At 47.0% G+C, this 22,830-nt stretch overlaps 1 protein-coding gene across 1 annotated transcript in view; it reads left to right on the plus strand.

Annotated features, from left to right (window-relative positions):
• Positions 1-371: 371 nt before the first annotated feature.
• LOC147737918 (uncharacterized) overlaps positions 372-22,830 on the plus strand; it is a 29,476-nt gene continuing 7,017 nt past the window's right edge. The window contains exons 1-2 of the mRNA XM_086948762.1: positions 372-438; positions 14,996-15,049. The gene's annotated coding sequence lies outside the window, so the exon portion shown is untranslated. The remainder of the gene's footprint in view (positions 439-14,995; positions 15,050-22,830) is intronic.

Consider the following 22,830-nt stretch of genomic DNA (forward strand, 5'->3'; position numbering starts at 1 on the left):
CCCAATATTTTTGTACTTACCATTATGTAGATAGGACTTCGATATTTTGGACAACAATATTTTTGTCACAATATTTTTGTACCTCGATATTCTTGTTGTCGAAATTCTGTCAGTGATCCATTGTAGTGCAAGGTTTAAATCTTGAGGATGTTGAGTGTTGTGTGTTTGGTCATAGATACCAGACGAGTAAAAAGGTATTAAAAAATATTCTATTATTCATAGACCAAAGGTGCTTTATAATGGTTTTGTAGAGAACAAGAGTTTGTTTTCCTTTGTAAGTGAAGGACAGTTGTTTTGGAAGATGAGATGAAGTGTGATTCATGTTTGATGCAAATAAACTCTTGGTTGAAGCGTCTCTTTCCTTCCTTTCAAGGTATTCTGGGATGGACCAGGTGGTGTGACTGCCTCCCTCGGAGAAATAAACAAGATAACTGTCAGGTAACGTTTCCTAGTGCCTTCTGTTTCCTTTTCTTCTATTTCTTCTCAAGTCTCTCTGTGTCGCTGTTTTTTATCTCTCTTCAGCTTCAAGAATTTGACTGCCTCTCCAGAGCATTCTCTAGCTATATAGCTTATGATCTTAAAAAAATAAAATAAAATAAAACAAATACATGGCTTTTACGTAGTCCTCTTCCTGATTTGTTTTTATGCTAGCTGTTTTAAGCATGTTTCCTTTAAAATGTTGGTATACTTCAGGGTCAAGTTAATTATCTCCAGTTTCATAAATTGTGTGATGTTTTTGTTATAATTGGTACAACCCTCCATTCCCCCTTTGTCCTGCCACATTTGGAATGATCTATTATCTGTTTGCCTGAAGGTATGGAAGCTCAATTGATCAATCAATCAGGGGCTTGTAAAGCATGCTACTTACCTGTGACGGTTTCATGGCCTGGGAAGTGTAGCCCCGGGTCAGCCGAAAGGCAAGGTCTTGAGGCTCTTCCTGAGGTTGTGAAGGGTAGGGGAGCAGCTGATGTTGACAGGGAGCTCGTTCCAGGCCTTGCCTGCAATGTAGGCGAAGGCTCTTCCACCTACTCTGGTTCTGAGGATGCAAAGAGTCTCTGCTAGGGCAAGGTCAGCGGAGAGGAGGTTTCTTTTGGGTATAAGGAAAGAAATTCTTTTGGTGAGCTATTTGGGTCCAATGTTCTGGAGGGATTTATAGGCATGGGTGTGTAGCTTGAAGGTAACTCCCTTCTCGACCGGGAGCCAGTGGAGGTCTCGCAGGTGTTGGGTGGTGCCGAGGATGAGTCTGGCTGCGGTGTTCGGGATGGTCTGGAGTTTGTGTAGCAGGGATTTTTTGATTCCAGTGTAGAAGACGTTTCCGTCGTCCAGTCAGCTGTTATGGCTGTCTTTTTGCTAGCTCTTTGGAGAAGGAGAATGATGGAGAGTGACTCCAGCCTATCACCCCCATAGCATAGGGATTAGGCCGATAGACAGGGACCCTGTCTTACATATATAAGGGCATTTTCGTATTATTTTCCTTAGAGTAAGGCTTATGAATTTAAGTTAGGGGATAGATATATAAATATTAGTCATGATTCGCTCATTTGCTAACATGCTGAGCTGTTTTTCATGGAGCTATGCATATTATGGGCTCCGTAGGCCTTAAACGAGACAGACTCCATTTTGCTTTTTGCCCGGTAGCTCGAGAAGGCCTTCTAGGTCAAGTGTAATGTTTTAGTTTTAAGCTGTTGTTCGCTTGGAGAGAACCGGTTCAGGCTGACCCTTATCGAAGGAATGTATTTTTCTCCACTCCGAAGACACAACTTCAGGCCGGCCGGCTGGGAAAGTGTCCTTGGTACGGGGAGGTACAAGAATTTGGTGGGCGGCAGGTTACTGGCCGTGAATTTCCATGAAGGAACGGGCTTTGATATTAGCGAAGGTGTTAGTCAGTTTGTCAGTTAGTCCGTAGGCGGCATCTAGCCGTTAGCATCTCCGCTATTATTCATCTTATGGTGGACAGTCGCCATCTTTGAAGTCCGAGAAAGATTTAAGACCGAAACTCTCTGAGAAAGACTGAACGAGAAGTAGCGCGGAGCGCACTGATACAGAGAGAGAGAGAGAGACGGTAGCTAATAATCAGCAAGGTTCCGGTGCCCTGGAAGCAAGCAGACGAGGTTGAGCCTAGCGGTGCAGACGTGTACTTGTGACGGCTGGGGTGTGACTGCAAGGAGAGCCAGGACACAGAGACGAGAAGGGAACCTAGATGACTGCCGAGTCCAGATTTCATATTAACCAGGTGATGTCCGTCCATTGCTCATAGATTGTGCACTCTAATCTTTACCTTTTTCTTTGCAAAAGTTATGCCGCATAGTAATGTGATGTGTGTTTATTGTTAATAAATACCCTAATTCATATAGAATTATCGTGTACCTGGTGCTTATGTTCAATCTTGGTAAACCGCACTTCTAGTCAGGAACTGTTTGGGTGAACGGATGAGAAATCCCGATCAGGTAAATGGTGATTGAATAAGGAGGGAGTGGGTGGACCTTCGATGCCAAGAGCAGGGAGTACACTATACAATCTGGAACCCTATTCAAAGTTATTATTGTAGTTCTATTCCAAGTAGACCACTGAGATAATACCCCAAATAATGGTTCATAGGAATGTGGTCGTCGTTGATATGCGGCGTTAGTGACAGCACTGGGTGGGAGACCAGTGTTAATACCCACTGGATTGTGGCTTGAGTAAGTGAGCGCGTTAGGAGGTCGAACTAACGTGTAGTTTCGCAGGATTGCGAACAGTTTGGAAAAGGGAGCATTGGGTTCTGCAGGCCCATGTGTAGACGCACCGGATTGTGTGTCAGATCTGCCCTAGGGTAGAACGGTCTGGGTTGGGGTGACCGCGAGACCAACTGATGTGAATAAGATATTGTAGAAAATCCGTACATACATATATATTGTCATTCCCCATCCTTAGGTGCGACCTGTATATTTACCTGTATATCTACTCATTGTGAATACGATCTGAGGAGGGAAGGTGAGTACGTTTTGGCTGGGTCATAGGGGCCCCTGGGGGCTGATCCCATCTAAACAGAAAATCCAGCCATTACATCTGGCGTCACAAACTGTTTACGAAGCCTGTGTGCATTGTATTGTTTTAATCTTGTTGGTTTGCGCTCGGCTTGTACGTATAAAATTTGTTTATAATTGTGTATATAATTTTTTGTGTCATTATGTTTGCGAAAAAATCATCGTCGGTTTTCAAGTTACCGATTCAGATTCCCGGCTGGGAATGTACGCCTTACGAGGCTTTGGCCCGTGAGTGGGCTGATTCTACTGGTTTAAGTGAAAATTGGTCTTCATGCTTGGAGCAGGCGGAGCCTGTTGATGTGGTTTCGTGCCTAAAGAAAGCGCCAGTAGTGAAGGGTGATGAGCTTCCTATTTTAGGACGCAGAGGGTGGATTGTTCTTAATGCATACAGAATATTGCATGAGAGGTTTGTTCAACTACAGAAACAGTTTAAAGATTCGGAAGGACAGTGTGTTGAGTTGCAAAATGCGCACACTCTGTTGCGTTGTCAAAATAAATTGCTTGCCGATAAACTTGAAACATATCAGACCATTGCCGAAAGAGCTGCGGTCCGTATTGCACGATACAAATATAAACATCGTCGTGGACGTGTGTCTTCCCGCAAAGTGCGTATGGTTGTAGCAAAAGCTGGAATGGATTGGAACCCCGATGAGTGGGACGGTAATATCTGGGATTCTCATACTTCTGACTCCTCGGCAGAGGAGGGTGACAAGCGCGAGTCTTCTCGCTCCGGACGTGATTGTAAATCTGCTTCATGTATTGATTCGACTCCCGATTGTGACCGTGCTCGTTCTTCCCGTGCGGATGACGTAGCTTGCCCTGATTGTGCTATTAAATCTAAAATGCGGGCTTCCTCAGAAGCTCTTCCCGCAGTTTCCGCTCACCCGATTTTTTGACGAAAATTACAACAGGCCCCTGGTAATCCGGGTGGTATACCTCTTGATTGTATTGAAGATTTTACTCAGCAGGAGGTTAGTGACATTCTACAACGATTTCGACAACGGCCTGGTGAGGCCTTGCTTACCTGGATGGTGCGTCTTTATGAGCTTGGCGCTGCCGGTATTATGCTCGATGCTGTTGATTGCTTACGATTTTGCTCTCTGAGTTCTGATTCTACGATTCAGGATCATTTTCGGAATTACAATGGTGCTGGTCAAATTTCTTTGCTCCAGCTTGCGTCTGACGGCTGTAATCATAAATATCCAACTGAATCTGATTGGCCTACTGATGAAAAACCTTGGTACACTCTGCGCGATGCGTCGCAACGTTTAAAAGAGGAAGTCATGAAAACGTGTATCTTCCTTAGTACTGCTGACAAGTTATTGGATGGTCTTTTAACATCTTCTGTGCGTAATCGCATAATCTGTGCTTCTCCTGTTGCTTACAAGCAGGTCATGATGACATTATTGATTAACCAAACTGGCAACCCTTTGTCTGTTGTGCTTGAGTCTGTTCGTCAGCTTGGTGAGCTGGGTGAATGGTTTAAACCTGAAAGACAATCTCGACCGGAGGGTCGTACTGGTGGGGACTATAAGTTCTCTAGACGTGACATGTTTCTTGCTCTCATTGCTGATGGTGTCAAAAGAGAAGACATTGATGGCGAGCCTAATAATCGCTTATGGGACATGTTTCGTAAGCGTGGTTTGGATCGAAAGGAGGGTGCCCGTCGTGTGCGAAAGAATGAGTATGATCGTGGTTCGGATGACAGTGGTGATGAGAGACGACGTGTGAATTCTGATCGCCGTGATGATCGGCGCCATGAACGTGATGGATCCCCTCGTCGTCATGATGGGAGGGGGAGAGAGGATGATCGTGAGAGGGGAAGAGATGATCGTGGTTCTAGCAGACGACGAGATGCAAGGAGTTATTCCCCTGACGTAAGAAATAGGGAGGATCGTAACAGACTCCCTGACCGTAACTCACAACTTTTTGAACCTGACACTAATCCGTTTCGTACTGGAGACGGATATGAACAAGACATTCTACTACCAAAGAAAACTGAGAACATTTACCCTGATTTGTCTTGGTTGACAGAACGCAGGAAAAATGACTAGGAAATAGGTCAAGCTCCGGTACGCAAGTGGGCCCACAGAGATTACAGACCCTATGTAGATATTGAGATTTTTTGGAAACATCGTAATATCCAAAGGGCCCGAGCGTTGGTTGATACTGGGGCGGAGGCCACTTTAATTCATGGTAAGTCGAGAAAATTTAATGGACAGTCTTTTACAATTACCGGTCTGGGTGGTAAAGAGACACCCGCAGTTCAAACTGCACTCGAAATTAAAATTGGTAGAATTCCTCGTAGAGAATACTCTGTGTTGGTTGTGCCACTTTTGGAATACATTATTGGAATTGACATTTTGAAAGGTATGACTTTGCATTTGGATGATGGGTACTATCAATTTGGTACACGACAGTACATTTCGACCAGACCCGTACGGGTTGGCCGTTTACGCATGCCACCTATTAAAATACCTTTAGCAACGAAAGTGATTTCTCAAAAGCAATATCGCATCCCAGGTGGTCATGAAGAAATTACCGCTACGATTCAGGATTTGGTTGACGCAGGAGTCATTACTCCGGTCACATCTGCTTGGAATAATCCCGTTTGGCCCGTGCGCAAAAGTGACAACTCTTGGCGCATGACTGTTGATTATCGAGAATTGAATAAACATACACCTAAATTGACTGTTGCAGTGCCTGACATTGTCACACTGATTCAGAGAATTCAAAAGCATCCAGGTACATGGTATGCTTCCATTGATATTGCTAATGCGTTCTTTTCAATACCAATTGCCCCCGAATGTCAGGAACAGTTCAGTTTTACATGGAATGGACGTCAAATGACGTTCCGGAGTCTTCCTCAAGGCTATGTACATAGTCCTACAATCTGTCACCGGCTGGTGGCGGAGCATTTGTCTGAAGTACCCACGAATCCACAAGTTCAGATTTGTCATTATATTGACGACATTTTGATTCAAGGTGAAGCGCAAGACCAGGTACAGTCCCATTTAGATCAAATCATTGATTGTTTGCGAGCGAAAGGTTGGGAAATTAATCCTGATAAATTACAAACTCCATCCCAAGCTGTAAAATTTCTAGGAATTAATTGGCATGAGGGTCACAGAGAAGTGATTCCACAGGTTAAACGAAAAATTCTTGATTTTGCTGTTCCCAGGAACAGGAAAGAAGCGCAATGCTTTATTGGATTGTTTGGATTTTGGCGTCAGCATATTCCCCATTTGAGTCAAATCTTGGCTCCACTTTATCGAGTTACTCGTAAAAAGAATGCGTTTGAATGGGGTGAACCTCAACAGACTGCTTTTGATTTGGCTAAAGAAGCTATTCAGTATGCTTTGGATTTGTGGCCCGTGAGTGAAGGTGATGTGGATTTGAATGTGTCCGTGGAAGGCCTGTATGCCAATTGGAGTTTGTGGCAAAAGCAGGGCAGACAAAAAGTGCCATTAGGTTTTTGGACCAAAAAGTTACCCGAGGCTGGTGAGCGTTACTCACCTTTTGAAAAACAGTTGCTCGCTTGTTATTGGGCTCTGGTGGATACCGAGCAGTTGACCCTAGGCCATGCTGTGATTTTGAGGCCTGAAATTCCCATTATGCAGTGGGTTTTGAGTTCACCTAAGTCCCATCGAATTGAACATGCTCAGGAGGCTAGTGTGATTAAATGGAAATGGTACATTCAGGACAGGGCACGTGTGGGTCCGAAAGGTGTGGCGGTTTTACATGAGCGAGTGGCGCAGGCGCCCTCCAATGAGGCTGAAAGTGAGTGTTCGGTTCCCGTAGTGCAGGAGTCTCCCGTGAAGTGGGGTAAATCATTTGATGATCTGTCCGCGGAGGATAGAAAACATGTGTGGTTTACGGATGGTTCTGCGAAATTCATTGGTGACAAAAGACATTGGAAAGCTGTTTCATATAACCCGATTACACAGAAATTGTTGAGTACAACTGGAGATGGTAAGAGTAGCCAATATGCTGAACTCTATGCAGTTTACCAAGTTTTGAAACAGGAACTACCAGGTACATGTCATATTTTCACTGATTCCTGGTCCACTGCAAATGGACTAGCGGTGTGGATACCTACGTGGCATTCTCATAATTGGGAATTGCATTCAAAGGAATTGTGGGGAAAAGAATTGTGGCAAGAAATTTGGGAGTTGCTCCCGCAGAGTACTGTAACAATCTTTCACGTGGATGCTCATACTCCAATTGACTCCCTTGACAAATTTTTTCATAATATTGCAGATGAACAGTCTAAAATTTCTGAGGCAGTGGTTGACATGCAAGATTCTGATTTGGCGGGATTGGCGAAGTGGGCCCATCAGAAAGCAGGACATTTTGGAGAGAAAGCCACTAGCAGGTGGGCTGCCGATAGAGGAATTCATATTCCCTTTTCTTTAATTAAAGATGTCATTCTACATTGTCCCATTTGCCAACATTCTAGGAAAAAAGAGGTGCCTCAGATTGTTCGAGGCCACTTACATCGAGGTAAATTGCCCGCCCAAATTTGGCAGATTGATTATATTGGTCCGCTCCCTATGAGCAGGAATTGTCAATATATTTGCACAGTGGTTGATACTTATAGTGGCCTTTTGGTCGCTTTCCCTTGCAAGAACGCTACCCAAGTGAACACAATTAAAACCCTGGAGCTCATTATTCTGTATTATGGTGTCCCATTCCAGATTCAATCAGACAATGCATCCCACTTTCGTGGAAGATTGGTGCAGGAATTCTGTACGGAAAATAATATTGATTGGGTGTTTCATATTCCATATTATCCACAAGCTTCAGGATTGATTGAGAGAATGAATGGCTTGTTGAAAGAACAGTTGCGCAAGTTGACTGATGATCGTTACAGCCAGTGGAGAGATGTCCTACTTCAAGCTTTGTTAATTTTAAATAATCGTCCTTTGTTACATGCTGAATCTCCTTTAATGCGTTTGTTTCCTCCACATGTTGATGCAAAACCAAATTCTATAGCGAACACTGTCATGTATTGGGAAATTACCCCCGGTGCTTTGGCTCCATGTAGAGCAACCCCAGGTTCTGCAGGCCTCGACCTGCATGCATTAAATGATGCACAATTTCCAGGAAAAGATCGAATCATTGTTGAAACTGGCATTGGTGTTTCTATACCTGCCGGTAGTTTTGGATTAATTGCCCCTAGATCTGGCCTGGCCCTGAAAGGTGTACAAGTACTCGGAGGAGTGATTGACAGTGATTATCAGGGAGAGATTAAGATTCTCCTGCTTAATAGCAGTGAGACGGATTTGTTCATCAAAAAGTCTGACCGTGTTGCTCAGTTACTGATTATGCCTGTCTTCAGTGGTGAGATCAAAAAAGGCTCTGCTCCAACGTTGCTAACTGTGCGAGGACAAAAAGGCTTCGGATCGTCTGATCTTCCTGGAGCTAAAATATGGGTGCAATCGCCTAAAAATCCTCCTGAACAGGCTGATATTATTGCGACCGGTCATGACAACACCGTTTTGGTGATGAAGCCAGGGAAAGATGGCTGGGAAGCTGTCCCAGCTGATAAATGTTATTTACGAGAATGATTAAGGCCTGTGTTTGTATTCTTCCAGATCATTCTTTGGATTGCTGCTGCAGGATGTGTCGGCGCTGGACTCCTTTTGGCCTGTTACGCCGGGAGAGGAGAGGATCTACCGACGCCGGTTGATGGGATAATACGAGCCCCGCGGTCTGCGTGGGCTGCTTCATCTAACTTTTGGATCACACTCGCGAAGCGGGTGACGAACTCTCCGCATTTTTGCCTTACCCCCATGAAGAGCGTTACTGACATTTTAGCGACCTGTCTGGTAGCTGTCCCTGCATCCACTGAGACGCTTCACCATATTTTTAATTTTTCTAATGCCCGACCTAATGTTATTCTGGGTGACTTTGCAGCACACGAATTTTGTCCCTCATGTACTTTTATTCCAGACCTTGATGTCTCTATTAATTCCAGAATTACTACTTTTAATATTACCCCTGGAGATCTTTGCTTCATAATGACCTGTAACCCTAAAGCTATTACCGAGTGCCTGCGGCTGAAGCTCCAAGCCGCTACTACCTTTTCATTTCATCAACGCTTGTTATGTTCAAAGAGACTTCCGGATTCATGTCTTTCAGTTAAAAATAATATGACCTGTAAACGTTTAGTAGTAGCCACTAGCCATTATCGTCCAATGTTATTGCCAGCTGGATGGCTCTTTTCCTGTGGGAATTCATCTTGGCCCTATATTCCCGCGAATATTTCTGGTGGCCCATGTGCCATCACTAGATTAAGTTTGCTAATGTTTTCCTCACATCCTACTTCACATTCCCGTATTGTACGTGATTCGATGTCATTGCATGAAGATTGTGACTCCTCTGTTCATCTCTATTCTAGATCAGAGTACCTTGGTTTAGCTTTTTCTATTATTGGAGTGCCTGCATTGGCCGTTTATAATGCCAAAACAATCGGCAAAATGGCCTGCTGGATGGTCAAATCGATTAATCAAACGTCTACTGTTTTATCAGATTTATTATTAGACTCCCAAGGTGAACGTAGAGCTATTTTGCAGAATCGTGCGGCTATCGATTACTTATTGTTGAAACATGGACATGACTGTTCTGATTTTGAAGGTCTATGCTGTTTTAATTTGTCTGACCATTCTAAAGCTATCCAATCCCACATTAACAAACTCCACGACTTGACTGCAGAAATTAGAGAACATATAGATCAGGGTTTCTTTGACTGGCTTTTTAACTGGCTCCCTGACATGCATTTAATACGACAAATTTTAGGGGGGGTTATTCTTACTATTTGTATACTCATAGCTATTTGTTGCTTTATTCAGTGTATCCCTTCCCTGCTACAATTTCTTAGACTTAGTAAGGGTCGTAGATCAGTTAATTTTGTTTCATATTATTCGTCTACTGACGTTAGCTCCATTTAGTTTGTGGTTAATAGACTGGAGTCAAGGGGTGTAATGTTATGGCTGTCTTTTTGCTAGCTCTTTGGAGAAGGAGAATGATGGAGAGTGACTCCAGCCTATCACCCCCATAGCATAGGGATTAGGCCGATAGACAGGGACCCTGTCTTACATATATAAGGGCATTTTCGTATTATTTTCCTTAGAGTAAGGCTTATGAATTTAAGTTAGGGGATAGATATATAAATATTAGTCATGATTCGCTCATTTGCTAACATGCTGAGCTGTTTTTCATGGAGCTATGCATATTATGGGCTCCGTAGGCCTTAAACGAGACAGACTCCATTTTGCTTTTTGCCCGGTAGCTCGAGAAGGCCTTCTAGGTCAAGTGTAATGTTTTAGTTTTAAGCTGTTGTTCGCTTGGAGAGAACCGGTTCAGGCTGACCCTTATCGAAGGAATGTATTTTTCTCCACTCCGAAGACACAACTTCAGGCCGGCCGGCTGGGAAAGTGTCCTTGGTACGGGGAGGTACAAGAATTTGGTGGGCGGCAGGTTACTGGCCGTGAATTTCCATGAAGGAACGGGCTTTGATATTAGCGAAGGTGTTAGTCAGTTTGTCAGTTAGTCCGTAGGCGGCATCTAGCCGTTAGCATCTCCGCTATTATTCATCTTATGGTGGACAGTCGCCATCTTTGAAGTCCGAGAAAGATTTAAGACCGAAACTCTCTGAGAAAGACTGAACGAGAAGTAGCGCGGAGCGCACTGATACAGAGAGAGAGAGAGAGACGGTAGCTAATAATCAGCAAGGTTCCGGTGCCCTGGAAGCAAGCAGACGAGGTTGAGCCTAGCGGTGCAGACGTGTACTTGTGACGGCTGGGGTGTGACTGCAAGGAGAGCCAGGACACAGAGACGAGAAGGGAACCTAGATGACTGCCGAGTCCAGATTTCATATTAACCAGGTGATGTCCGTCCATTGCTCATAGATTGTGCACTCTAATCTTTACCTTTTTCTTTGCAAAAGTTATGCCGCATAGTAATGTGATGTGTGTTTATTGTTAATAAATACCCTAATTCATATAGAATTATCGTGTACCTGGTGCTTATGTTCAATCTTGGTAAACCGCACTTCTAGTCAGGAACTGTTTGGGTGAACGGATGAGAAATCCCGATCAGGTAAATGGTGATTGAATAAGGAGGGAGTGGGTGGACCTTCGATGCCAAGAGCAGGGAGTACACTATACAATCTGGAACCCTATTCAAAGTTATTATTGTAGTTCTATTCCAAGTAGACCACTGAGATAATACCCCAAATAATGGTTCATAGGAATGTGGTCGTCGTTGATATGCGGCGTTAGTGACAGCACTGGGTGGGAGACCAGTGTTAATACCCACTGGATTGTGGCTTGAGTAAGTGAGAGCGTTAGGAGGTCGAACTAACGTGTAGTTTCGCAGGATTGCGAACAGTTTGGAAAAGGGAGCATTGGGTTCTGCAGGCCCATGTGTAGACGCACCGGATTGTGTGTCAGATCTGCCCTAGGGTAGAACGGTCTGGGTCGGGGTGACCGCGAGACCAACTGATGTGAATAAGATATTGTAGAAAATCCGTACATACATATATATTGTCATTCCCCATCCTTAGGTGCGACCTGTATATTTACCTGTATATCTACTCATTGTGAATACGATCTGAGGAGGGAAGGTGAGTACGTTTTGGCTGGGTCATAGGGGCCCCTGGGGGCTGATCCCATCTAAACAGAAAATCCAGCCATTACATCAGCTCATTATGAGTGCATGGGTGACTGTCTTTCTGGCTTCTGGGGGATCTACTTGAAGGTCTTGAAGGATGTGGAGGGAGTTGAAACAGGTGGAGGTGACGCCGTTGATCTGGTGATTCATGGTGAGGGAGGAGTCTAGAATGATGCTGAGGTTTCGGGTGTGGTTCGTCGGGGTGGGTGGGTTTTTGGGGGCAGAGGGCCATCAGGTGTTGGCCCAAGTAGAGGGGGAGTGTCCAAGGATGAGGACTTCAGTCTTCTCTGAGTTGAGCTTTAGGCAGCAGTTGCTCATCCAGGTTGCAACGTCTTTCATTCTTCCTGGAAGCTGAGTCTGGTGTCTTCGGGGATCTCCGTGAGGGAGAGGATGAGCTGGGTGTCATCAGTGTAGGTTACTATGCTGAGCCCGTATGATGATGGCGGTGAGGCGGGCCATGTAGATGTTGAAGAGCGTGGGGCTGAGCGATGATCCTTGGGGTATGCCGCAGTTGATCTCTGTGGGTTCGGAGAGGAAGGGTTCGAGTCTAATCCTTTGGGTTTTGCCAGCGAGAAAGGAGCGGATCCAGTCAAGGGCGGTTCCCCGTATGCCGGCTTCGTGGAGTCTGGCTGCAAGAGTACAGTGGGAGACGGTGTCAAAGGCTGCTGGGAGGTCTAGCAGGATGAGGGCCGTGGTGTTGCCCTGGTCGAGCAGCCTGCGGGTTTCACTGGTGGCAGTGAGGATGGCGGTCTCGGTGCTGTAGTTGCTGCGGAATCTGGACTGGGAGGAGTCTAGGATGGCGTTCTCGTTGATGAAGGATGTCAGTTGTGCCTTGACGAATTTCTTGGTGACTTTGGCTGTGAAGGGAAGGAGAGAGATGAGCCAGTAGTTTTTCAGGTCAGTCGGGTCCACAGAGGGTTTCTTGAGGAGGGGCTTGACCTCAGCCCGCTTCCAGCCATTGGGGAAGATGCCGGATTTGAAAGTGGCGTTGATTGTGTGGCGTAGTTCGGGTGCAATGGCGGTGGTGACTCTGTGGAAGATGTGCAGCAGTCAAGGGTCCTTGGGGGCTCCTGAGTGAGTGCTCTTCATGATCCTGGTGGTGTCTTCGATGGTGACCGTTGTCCAGGTGGTGATGGTGGGCTAGATGTCGTTGCTGGAGGGGAGGGTAGTTTTTGCAGTCCATTAGCTTAAGTTGTCGTAGAGTGCCTTAATTTTCAGGTCGAAGTAAGAGCCAAGCTTGTTCCAGAGGCCCTAGGACAGTGTGATGTTTGTGGCTTCACTGGAGGGTTTGGTGAACTGCTGGATGATGTTGAAGAGTTCCTTTGGGTTGCTGGCGTTGATGAGGATTTTGTTCCGGATGAAGGTCCTCTTGGTGGCTCTTATGAGTTGGTGCTATTCTGTCATGGCTAGCTTGCAAGTGGTCTGATCTTCGGTGTTTTTGCTGTTTCTCCAGAGTTCCTCGAGACGTCTGCAGGCGCGTCTGGCTTCTTGGAGGTCGGTGGTGAACCAGGCAGCCTTCAGGGGGCGTTGTCTGTCAGTGTGGCGGAGGGGTGCAAGTTTATCTGCGCAGTTGGTGATCCAACGGTGTAGTTCAGTGGCTGCAGAGTTGGTATCTGTTGTGGCAGCGGGGGGGTTGAGGATGAGGGCGGAGTTGAGGTGCTCCTCTGTGACCTTGCTCCAGTTCCTCCGAGCTGGGCATGGGACCAGCTTGTGTGCGGTGGTGCTGCTGAAAGAGAAGTGTATGCAATGGTGATCTGTCCAGAGAGGTTGCAACATGTGACTGAAGTGGAAGTTGGTCCCACCTGCGAAGATGGGGTTGAGGGTGTGGCCAATCTTTTGGGTGGGGGTGGTGAGCAGCTGCTTCAGTCCGAGGTAGGCGACGTTGTTCAGGAGGGCGGTGGAGTCGGGGTCGCTGCGGTTATCGAGTTGGATGTTCAGGACTCCGATTAGTATGTAGTCCATGGAAGCGATGGCGTGGGGTGCCATGAGTTCGGCAATGGCTGTGGTGAAAGGAGTGCGAGGCCCAGGGGGTCTGTAAGTGAGGGTGCCACGTAGCATGGTACTGGGGCTGGTCAGGATCTGGAAGTGGAGGTGTTTGGTGTTGGAGAGGGAGTCGCTTGTGCTGGAGGTAGAGAGTCAGAGAGAGCTCTTGTGTGCGAGGTTGACCGGGCGTCCGGCGTGGGTGCGGAGGCAGTGGGTGTGATGTGGATGGTGAAGGAATGTCGGCGGTGTTAGCGGGACAATTGGCTGTGGGTGGTGTTTGGCGACGACAGCTGACAGCTGACAGCTGTTGTTCCTTCCGAGATTGAGTGCGAGGAGGGCAGCTGGCACGTAGCAGTGGAAGGTGGGAGATTCAGGGTCCCTGGTGCTGGTCGCGGTAGGGGCGCAGATGGATGCAGATGGGCTTGCCTTTGGCGTGCCAGCGGCATGCCCGCTGCGCACAACAGCCATTAAATAGGGGAAGGGGAGGAAAGTGCAGATGGGAGTCGGGAGAGAGAAAAGAGGCGGGGGCAGCAGGGCAGCAGGGCAGCAGGGGGGAAAGCGGGCGTGAACAGGAACGGAGGCGGGGAAGATCAGGGGCCAGAAAGCGTAAAGGCAGCAGAAGGCTATGAGCAAGAAATGAGGAAACTCGAAATGAAGCAGAATAAGAATTAAGGTAAAAAAAGGCGAGTAAAAGCTAATAAAGAACTGTTGAACTCTGCCAGTGTATTCTCTTCATAACAGTTTTCTTCTTTGTGCCTCTTACTTTAGGGCTCTTATAAATTCTAAGGTTTATCTGGCAAAGTGTGCCGCCACATATGGTCGTTGTGGCAGTGGCCAGCCACCCCATGTTCCCGCAAACCTCCCCCATCAATTTTTGAGATCCCACTAACCCTGGCACCCACCTGATGCAGCCACATTCCTCAAGGAATATGAATGTGGTGGGATCCTAGCGCAGGTCTAGTCCCTTCTCAGGTTGGGAAGCACTGGGCCATGAGCACGCTTCCGTCCCGTGTTCACCAGCAGTCCCTTGACTGTCTACATAGTTGTTTCCTCTATACCATGTGATTCTATCCTCCCCGCAGTCTGTTCATTCTTCGTCCTTCCTCTCTGGATCTGACTTCCACCTCTTTGCTTCCTCCCAGCCTGCCCTTTCCAGTCCTGTTTGTCACCTCCAATGCCACAATGGGTCTCTTTAAAGAAGAGTGTAAGAAAGCCTCTATTTCCTTATTCCTCTGGTTTTCTAAAGTGTTTGCCTTTTCTTATCCAATTTTAGTTTCCTTTCCCGTTATGCTGCTTTTTTCCTTTTTCAGGTTTTGCAGTGTCTGCGTCCTGTCAAAGGAGTGTGACAAGTTCTGTACCAACAGGTAAGTCCTTATCTTCCACACAATTTGAAATGGTGAATTCCACTGAACTAACTGGACACAGCCTCAGTCTACGGTGGTGATCCAGGGGAAGAGGTGTAAAATTTATGAGCTCAAACATAGGTTACCCACCACATCGTAAACTCAATCCTCAGCAACACAATTCACAATAACACAGAGTTTGGCCAATAGAAACTCTACAATTCATTCACAATCATAAGGTCCTCCGTTTGAGCTAATAGGGACTCAGATAACTAGAGATGGAAAGTCACTCCTCTATGAGGACCTGTAATAAAGAAGTGCCTAGCTAATAATATTCACACAATATTAATAAAATCATCAATAAGTAAGGACAAACTCATGGAATAGTTATCAAGTTATCTTTATCTAAACTTCAAGATTGAATCGTCAAAGTACAAAAACGCACTAGAATAATTTAAAAATGGTTATTCTTTTGTATACAGGTAAATCACAGCACATCACAGCTCAGGCCAAATACATAGTCAAAAAACACCTTTTGGGGAAGGAAGAGAGAAAAAGAGAGAAAACACATTGCAAAATAGAATTTACAATTTGGAATCATAGAACCCAAGAATCGATTGTAGATTTATCAGAACCAGGACACGAGATGGACCCAGTAGAATGCTAGAGCACAGCGTGCAATAGCTGGAGTCATACATTCTTCAGCTGAAAGATTTTACCTGCTCAACTTCACCAGCCGGTAAAGTGCGGAGGTAATCAGGAGATGTCAGTTCAGGGAAAAATCAGAGTTCAGACCGACAGCATGTGAGGCCCAGGGCTTGCAAGGGAAAATAGTAGCATGCTGTCCTTTTCCCAAGGGGCAATTATACCGCCAAACGTTTTCAGTTCCTGCCAACAAAATAACTTTTACACAGTTTGCATGATTGCCATTTGTCAAAATCCATGGTGCAACCGTTGTGTGATCGTTCTCTAACCCAATTCATCCGTAACCCATACGTTATACCTTTGTTCAGTGTTCACTGTTCTTTAACCCCTTCTGTAAGTCACGGTGGGCATGTGCGCGCGACGGCCAGTGCCGTCCGAGCCACGCCTGTGATTGGAATGTCCAGCACCGCAGCGGAATTCGCGCAGCAGCCAAGGTGTTAAGAATGTGCAATATCGGGGGAGGAGCTACGCGGGCATCCAAGATGGTCGCGTGAGCAGAGGGCTCCTGAGACCCGCGCCACCCTTCTTGATTTATCCTTCCGAAATCCTGGTTACTTTGATGGGGTTTTGAAGTACTACTCTGGAATACACTAACATCCTGAGCCAGTACAAAAAAGCCATCTTGGAGGCTAAAACATCTTATTTCTCCTCCAAAATCTTAGCAGCAGAGAACCAGTCCAAAGAGATATTTACCATCGTCCACAACCTGGCGTTCTCGGACAGAACTACTCTAAAACCAGCTCCATCCGAAGATCTCTGCCTCTCTCTTAATAATTATTTCATTCACAAAATTGCCACCATTAAGGCAAACATCCCCCCTCCTTCCCCATCTTTTGTTGATCCCCAATGTCCTCCCCCCAAAGGCGCACTGACCACCTTCCCCCCTATCACTCGGGAAAGTCTGACCTCTGTGGTACCTTGGATCAAATCTGGCTCTCCGCTCGATTCCTGTCCTGCCCACGTCCTCCGTCACGTTTTTGTCTCTTGCCCAGACCCTCCCCTTCACCTTCTCAACAGCTCCCTTTCTCAAGGCATAGTCCCCAACTCCTTGAAATCCGCGGTCATTGTGCCCATTCTGAAAAAACCCGGGGCAGATCCCTCTGTCCCGGCCAATTTCCGCCCCATCTCCCTTCTGCCATTCCTGGCTAAGGTGCTCGAGCGCCATGTCACCTGCGCTCTGAGCTCCTTTGTGGAGAACCATGGAGCCCTTGCCCCCCGTCAAGCCGGTTTTCACCCCGCACACTCTACGGAGTCCGTTGGTATGTCGGTTCTTGACACCCTCAGGGAGGGTATGGATACCAATCAGCACCAGGCTCTTGTGCTCCTTGATCTCTCAGCCGCCTTCGATACGGTGGATCACAACATCTTACTTTCCCGTATCGCGGCGGCGGGGATCGGGGGGAGTGCCCTGGTCTGGTTATCCTCCTTCCTGAGCGACCGCACCCAGGCTGTCCGCCTGGGTGATTTCACAGCGGACACCCGAAAAGATCAGTGCGGGGTCCCCCAAGGTTCCTCTCTCTCTCCCCTCTTGTTTAATCTGTATATTGCCCCTCTGATTTTCTCTCTTCAACAGATGGAGGTCACCGTATTTAATTATGCGGATGACCTCCAGCTGGTCTTTAATCTTTCCTCTCCCTCTGCTGTTCTTAATTTTCAAACTGTCATGCTTCATATCAGGGACTGGATGAACCACAACCACCTTAAACTCAACCCTGATAAAACCGAACTGGTGTTGACGGGTGGTTCATGCAGCCCCTGGTCCCCTCTTTTTTGGCCCCCCTCTCTTGGTTCTTCTCCTGTTCCCTCTTCCTCAGTTAAAACTTTAGGCATAAAACTTAACTCTCAACTCACCCTTCACTCCCAGGTTAGCTCTGTGGTATCTTCTTCCTTTCTTTCACTGCGTACTATACGCAGGGTGTCCCGCTTCTTCACTTTTCTGCCCTCAAACTTATCATCCTGGCCATGGTGGTGTCCCGCCTGGACTATGGGAACGCCCTGTATGCCGGTATTCCTGCATACAGCCTGCGTCGCCTACAACAAATACAAAACCAGGCTGCCCGCCTGGCCTTCAATCTCCCTAAATTCCACCACTCTACCCCTCTCCTGAAATCACTTCATTGGCTCCCCGTGCGAGCTAGAATCCAATTCAAGCTCGCATCCATCACCTTCCTGGCCCGAACGGGTTTGGCGCCAGCCTTCATCTCCTCTGAGATTGTCCCTTACGTCCCTACCAGGGCTCTACGTTCCTCCTCCCAGTCCCTCCTTACCATCCCACGCTTCCGGAGAAAGAAGTGGGGTGGATCTAAATTTGCTATCCTTGCCCCTACCCTCTGGAATTCCCTTCCCCTTGAACTTCGCTCCATCCCCCTCTACTCACAATTCCGCAAATGCCTTAAAACCCATCTATTCAAAAAATTCTTTGATTAAATGTTCCCTCTGATCTCCCTCCCTTTAACCTCAGTCCCCGTTAGCTATAGCGCCAAGAAGCCGCTGGTATACGTGCGCTTTACAAGAACTTTCAAACTCAAACTCAAACTCAAACTCTTGCTGATGCTGCTGCACTTTTCGGGGCCGAGATCGGACTTCGGGAACCATCTCTACGTCGTCCTAAGTTTTCTGGCCTAGCTCCGGACGGGACTGGGGACTCTGCTGCTCTGGGTGGCCGAGCAGTAATTCAACAACAACGGTCGCCTGGCATCTGCTCAACCGGCGGTGTTGTCGCTTTCACTTTCGGTTTCCATTCCATCACCAAATTGACTGCCTATGACCTAATCTGCACTCCTGGCTCTGGTGGTCTACCCTGCTGTACGTCCTCATCACAGCCCCGGACCAGCGGTCTGTGATTTTTTGTGAGATTGCGATTTTGGAGTCCAGAGGGTCGCTGCCATTCTATCGCGCCCGGGAAGACCCAACGGGGCGCTGATTCCAACATGGCGATGAAACCCGAGCTGGAGAAGCGCAGGAAAGTCACCAATCGTGGGGGATCAGTCCAGTCTAACGTGATAGATCGTTATACTCAGCCAAGAGGCTCCCCCAACGCTGCTAGCCGCAGTATTGAGGACCAGAGGACGGACATGTTGGCCACATCGGAGGTGTACCTTCAAGACCTATTGGCCGCCATTACAGGACTCAAGGCAGATATGGGTCAGCAATACGAGGCCATCGTGTCCAAGATAGACACGGTGGCGGTTGATGTTACCCTTATTCGGGCCGACTTGGCAGTTCCGCTGCACTGGACCGTGGCTGGGGTGCAGGATCGTAGACAGGATGGTGTTGGAGGTGAGGGCGAGCTGCGGAGCCGGGCTTCTATGCGGCTATTTTGGCCGCCGTCTTGGCTCCTCCTGTTTATTGATGCATTCGAGGCAGGCGTCCTTCCTTCCGAACAGCGCTTGGCTACCATAGTGGTCATTCACAAGGATGGCAAGCCTCGTGACCGATGCACCTCTTATCGCCCCATCTCGTTGCTCAACGCCGAGCCCAAAATTCTAGCCAAAGTCCTGGCTAACCGTCTATTGTCAGTAATCTGCGACTTGATCCATCCGGATCAGTCCGGTTTTATTCCCCATCGAAATACAGCTCTCAATCTCCGTAGACTCCACAGCGTTCTCGCAAGAGCTGAGGCTCTCACTGAACCTGCAGTAGTGGCCTCCCTGGATGCTACAATGGCCTTCGACACCATCGAGTGGCCATATTTGTGGGAGGCCCTCTCCAAGTTTGGCTTTGGTCCTAGCTTTATTGCATGGGTGCGGCTCCTATATGAACAACCGTTAGCCCAAGTTGTAGTGAACGGCAGAGGTTCTGATTCGTTTCCATTGGGACGTGGCACCCGTCAGGGGTGCCCACTCTCTCCACTTCTCTTTGCATTGGCATTGGAACCCCTTGCAGCGTGGCTTCGCTGGGAGCCCTCGATTAAAGGGATCCAGTGGACACCGGATCTGGAGGATCGCGTCTCGCTCTATGCTGACGATATCCTTCTTTATTTCACCTCACCTCAGAAGTCTCTTAACGTGCTCTTCGATGTTCTCACCTCCTTTGGTAAGAACTCCGGACTTGTTATTAACTGGACTAAATCGTGTGTCTATGTTATAGCGGGGGTGCTGCCTCCGCTGCCTCGTAGATTCCCGATTCAGGTGGCAGAGGATGGCTTTAATATTTGGGAATTTTCATTTCCATGGACTCCTCAGTGCGCTATGATCGTAATCTTTATGCTCCTCTTCGTCGCCTCAAGCAGGATGTACGAAGGTGGCGTGATTTGCCTTTATCTCCATTGGGTCGAGCGGCACTTTTTAAAATGATGTCCCTCCCCAGGTTTTTATATGCCTTACAGAACTTTTTCGATCCTGTCTCCTCCCGTTATTTTCGTGAGGTTGAAGGCCTTCAGAGGCAGTTAATTTGGGACAGACGAGCCCGTATCTCCCTATCAAAACTCACGCTCCCATGGTACGATGGCGGTATCGTTCTGCCTGACATCAGACGTTATTATTGGGCCTCGCAATTAAGTGCGATTAACCATGTGACGTATTCTCCAGGACCCACTCCCGCTTTCGCTATGGATAAATTCCTGTTGCCGGGCGGTAACTTCAATAGAGCCTTATATTCGAAGGCACCACTCCGGCTCCTGACTGGTCCTACGAAGTGTGCCGTGCGTGCCTGGAAGGATGCGACTGTGGCTAGAGGTTGGAGCGATAGATTGACACGTATGACCCCGCTGTATGATTCTGACCGGCTGGGTAACCTGTGGCGGACGAAAGGGTTTGACAGATGGGATATGATTGGTATTAGCAAGGTGGAGGATCTTTGGGCCAGAGGCACAGTAAAATCCTTTGAGGCCCTGAAGGTAGAGTATCAACTGGACGACAAGGAATATTTTCGTTACCTCCAGGTGCGGCATGCTCTGCTCTCTGCCTTTCCTCCTGGGACGGAAATCCCCCAGTCGTCCCCGCTGGAAGATCGTATTCTAGACAGCCATGTCCCGGATAGTACAATTGCCTTAATTTACAAAAAACTCATAAACATTAGGGCTGACCTTCTGGTGAGGCTTCGGGCCTCCTGGGTAGCGGATGGTCTAGAATTAGATGACGAAGACTGGCAAATGGCGATTTCCTCCCCTAAGGAGGTGGCTATTCCGGCTCGGTCCGTTTTGTGCAATTGAAGATCCTCCACCGAGTCTATATGACTGGTATGCGTCTGGTACGAATGGGGCTCGCACCTGATGGATTGTGTAGGCGTGGCTGCGGCATGAATGGCACCTTTCTTCATATTCTGTGGGAATGTCCGGTTATTTCTGCTTTCCGGTCTAGGGTGCATGATGTGATGGGGCGTGTCACTGGGGTCCCTCTCCTTCCTGAGGCGAGGCGCTGCCTGCTTAATGTATGGGAGCCTACGGATTGTACGGCCGCTCAGACCTTTTGGATCACCCTGGGCAACATGGTCGCCAAGAGGGACATAGCGCAACTTTGGGGCTCCCACAGACCACCTGGACTTAGTGCCTGAAAAGATAACATAGATTGGTGCATGTTTCGAGAGAAGACAGTCTATGAGGCTCGGGGTCGTCCTAGGAAATGGGGTAGAATCTGGACGCAATGGAACGAATATCGTGGCGACATCTGTACCCCACCACTTGATTACACTGAAACCATTCCCTCATCCCCATAATTGACGTTCCCTTATTCGGCGTCCATTCTTATCACTTTTTTCATTGTCTCCCTCCTCTAGTAGAACTGGTTCCATCCTTATATATTGATTTCCCGCCTTCCCTCCCTTCCCACGAACTTGACATTGTTTTTACCATGTATCTGTTTCTGTTGTTTGTTTGACTTCGTCAAAATTACAAAAATTGAACCTTCGTTATCCTTTATATAATGCTTCATGCCACTACACCGTAATGAAGCGATATATGGCCTTTTCAGCAGCGCAATGTGATTGATAGTCCGCTTTCTTGTCATAGCGGCCGGCCCGAGTGGGTTGTAGGCAGACGCTGTGTATTGTGCATTTGATAAATAAAGGTTTAACCACATGCGCGCTAGCGCAATTCCCCTCCTACGCGATGATTTACTAAATCCCATGTTACTTGTCGAGCTGGGCTCGGCATCAGCGTGCGAGGAGGCTACGCCATGACGAGCCCAGCTCGTCATCAGCCCCGAAGGGGTTAAAAAAAAAGAATGTGCAATATCACTTCCCTTCGGAAATAAGAAATACATTTGCAATTCGACGTGTCCACTCCACACTCTCTCTTCTGAGCTTTCAACAAAGTCAATAGAGTTTTATTCTGACAGAAAGGATGTCCATTTTTCAAACAGTAGGACAGAAACTTCAGCGATAATACTTGTAGCTACAGTGCAATCAGGACAACATTTTTTGTCTATTTGAAGGTAACATTAAAAGGCAAAATACATTTTTGAGGCCTACAAGGAAAACCACTAAATCACTATTTTCTGAAGAAAAAATTTGCTAACAGTGAAAACAGTAAAGAAATAGAGATGCATAAGAAATAATTTAAAAACACCATTTCATTATACTTATAAGCATAGCCTAATTACGTTTCATTAAGAAACATGCAAGCACTTTCTATCAGAATTACATCTCAAAGAAAACATAAGCAGGACTCTTTTTACTTGAGCATTTTCATAATCATATTTTGTTTTAAAACTACAGACTGCATTATTACCTTTCACATTATTTTCATAGCACATTAGTAGGTTTCTCTCTCTGTCATGAAAGACTTAATCTCAAACCAGTTTGTGACCCTTCTGCATGCTTTAACGATGCAGTTTTAAACTCTCACATGTTTCACGAGGCACACTGTTAGTCATGTTTCTTAAGTATGTATTATGTACAGTATCACACCCAATGGAATTGATCGTCCAAAACACTCTTAATAAAATATTCACGCTGCACCAGTGGCATTTAAAGCAGTGATTACAACAAGGCAGATTCCTTTGTTCAATGAAATGTCCCTTCATGGATCCCTGAAATAAGAAATAGAAGAGTCATTTAAATGGGCAGGGTAGTACAGATCATCTGATAATTCATTAAAGGAGGTACAAATACCTTACTGTGATGCCAGTCATCATCACAGAAAGAGTAAATTGTTGGTG

Source organism: Lissotriton vulgaris, chromosome 1_1, assembly GCF_964263255.1.
Source record: "Lissotriton vulgaris chromosome 1_1, aLisVul1.2, whole genome shotgun sequence".
In the NCBI taxonomy this organism is placed as follows: domain Eukaryota; kingdom Metazoa; phylum Chordata; class Amphibia; order Caudata; family Salamandridae; genus Lissotriton; species Lissotriton vulgaris.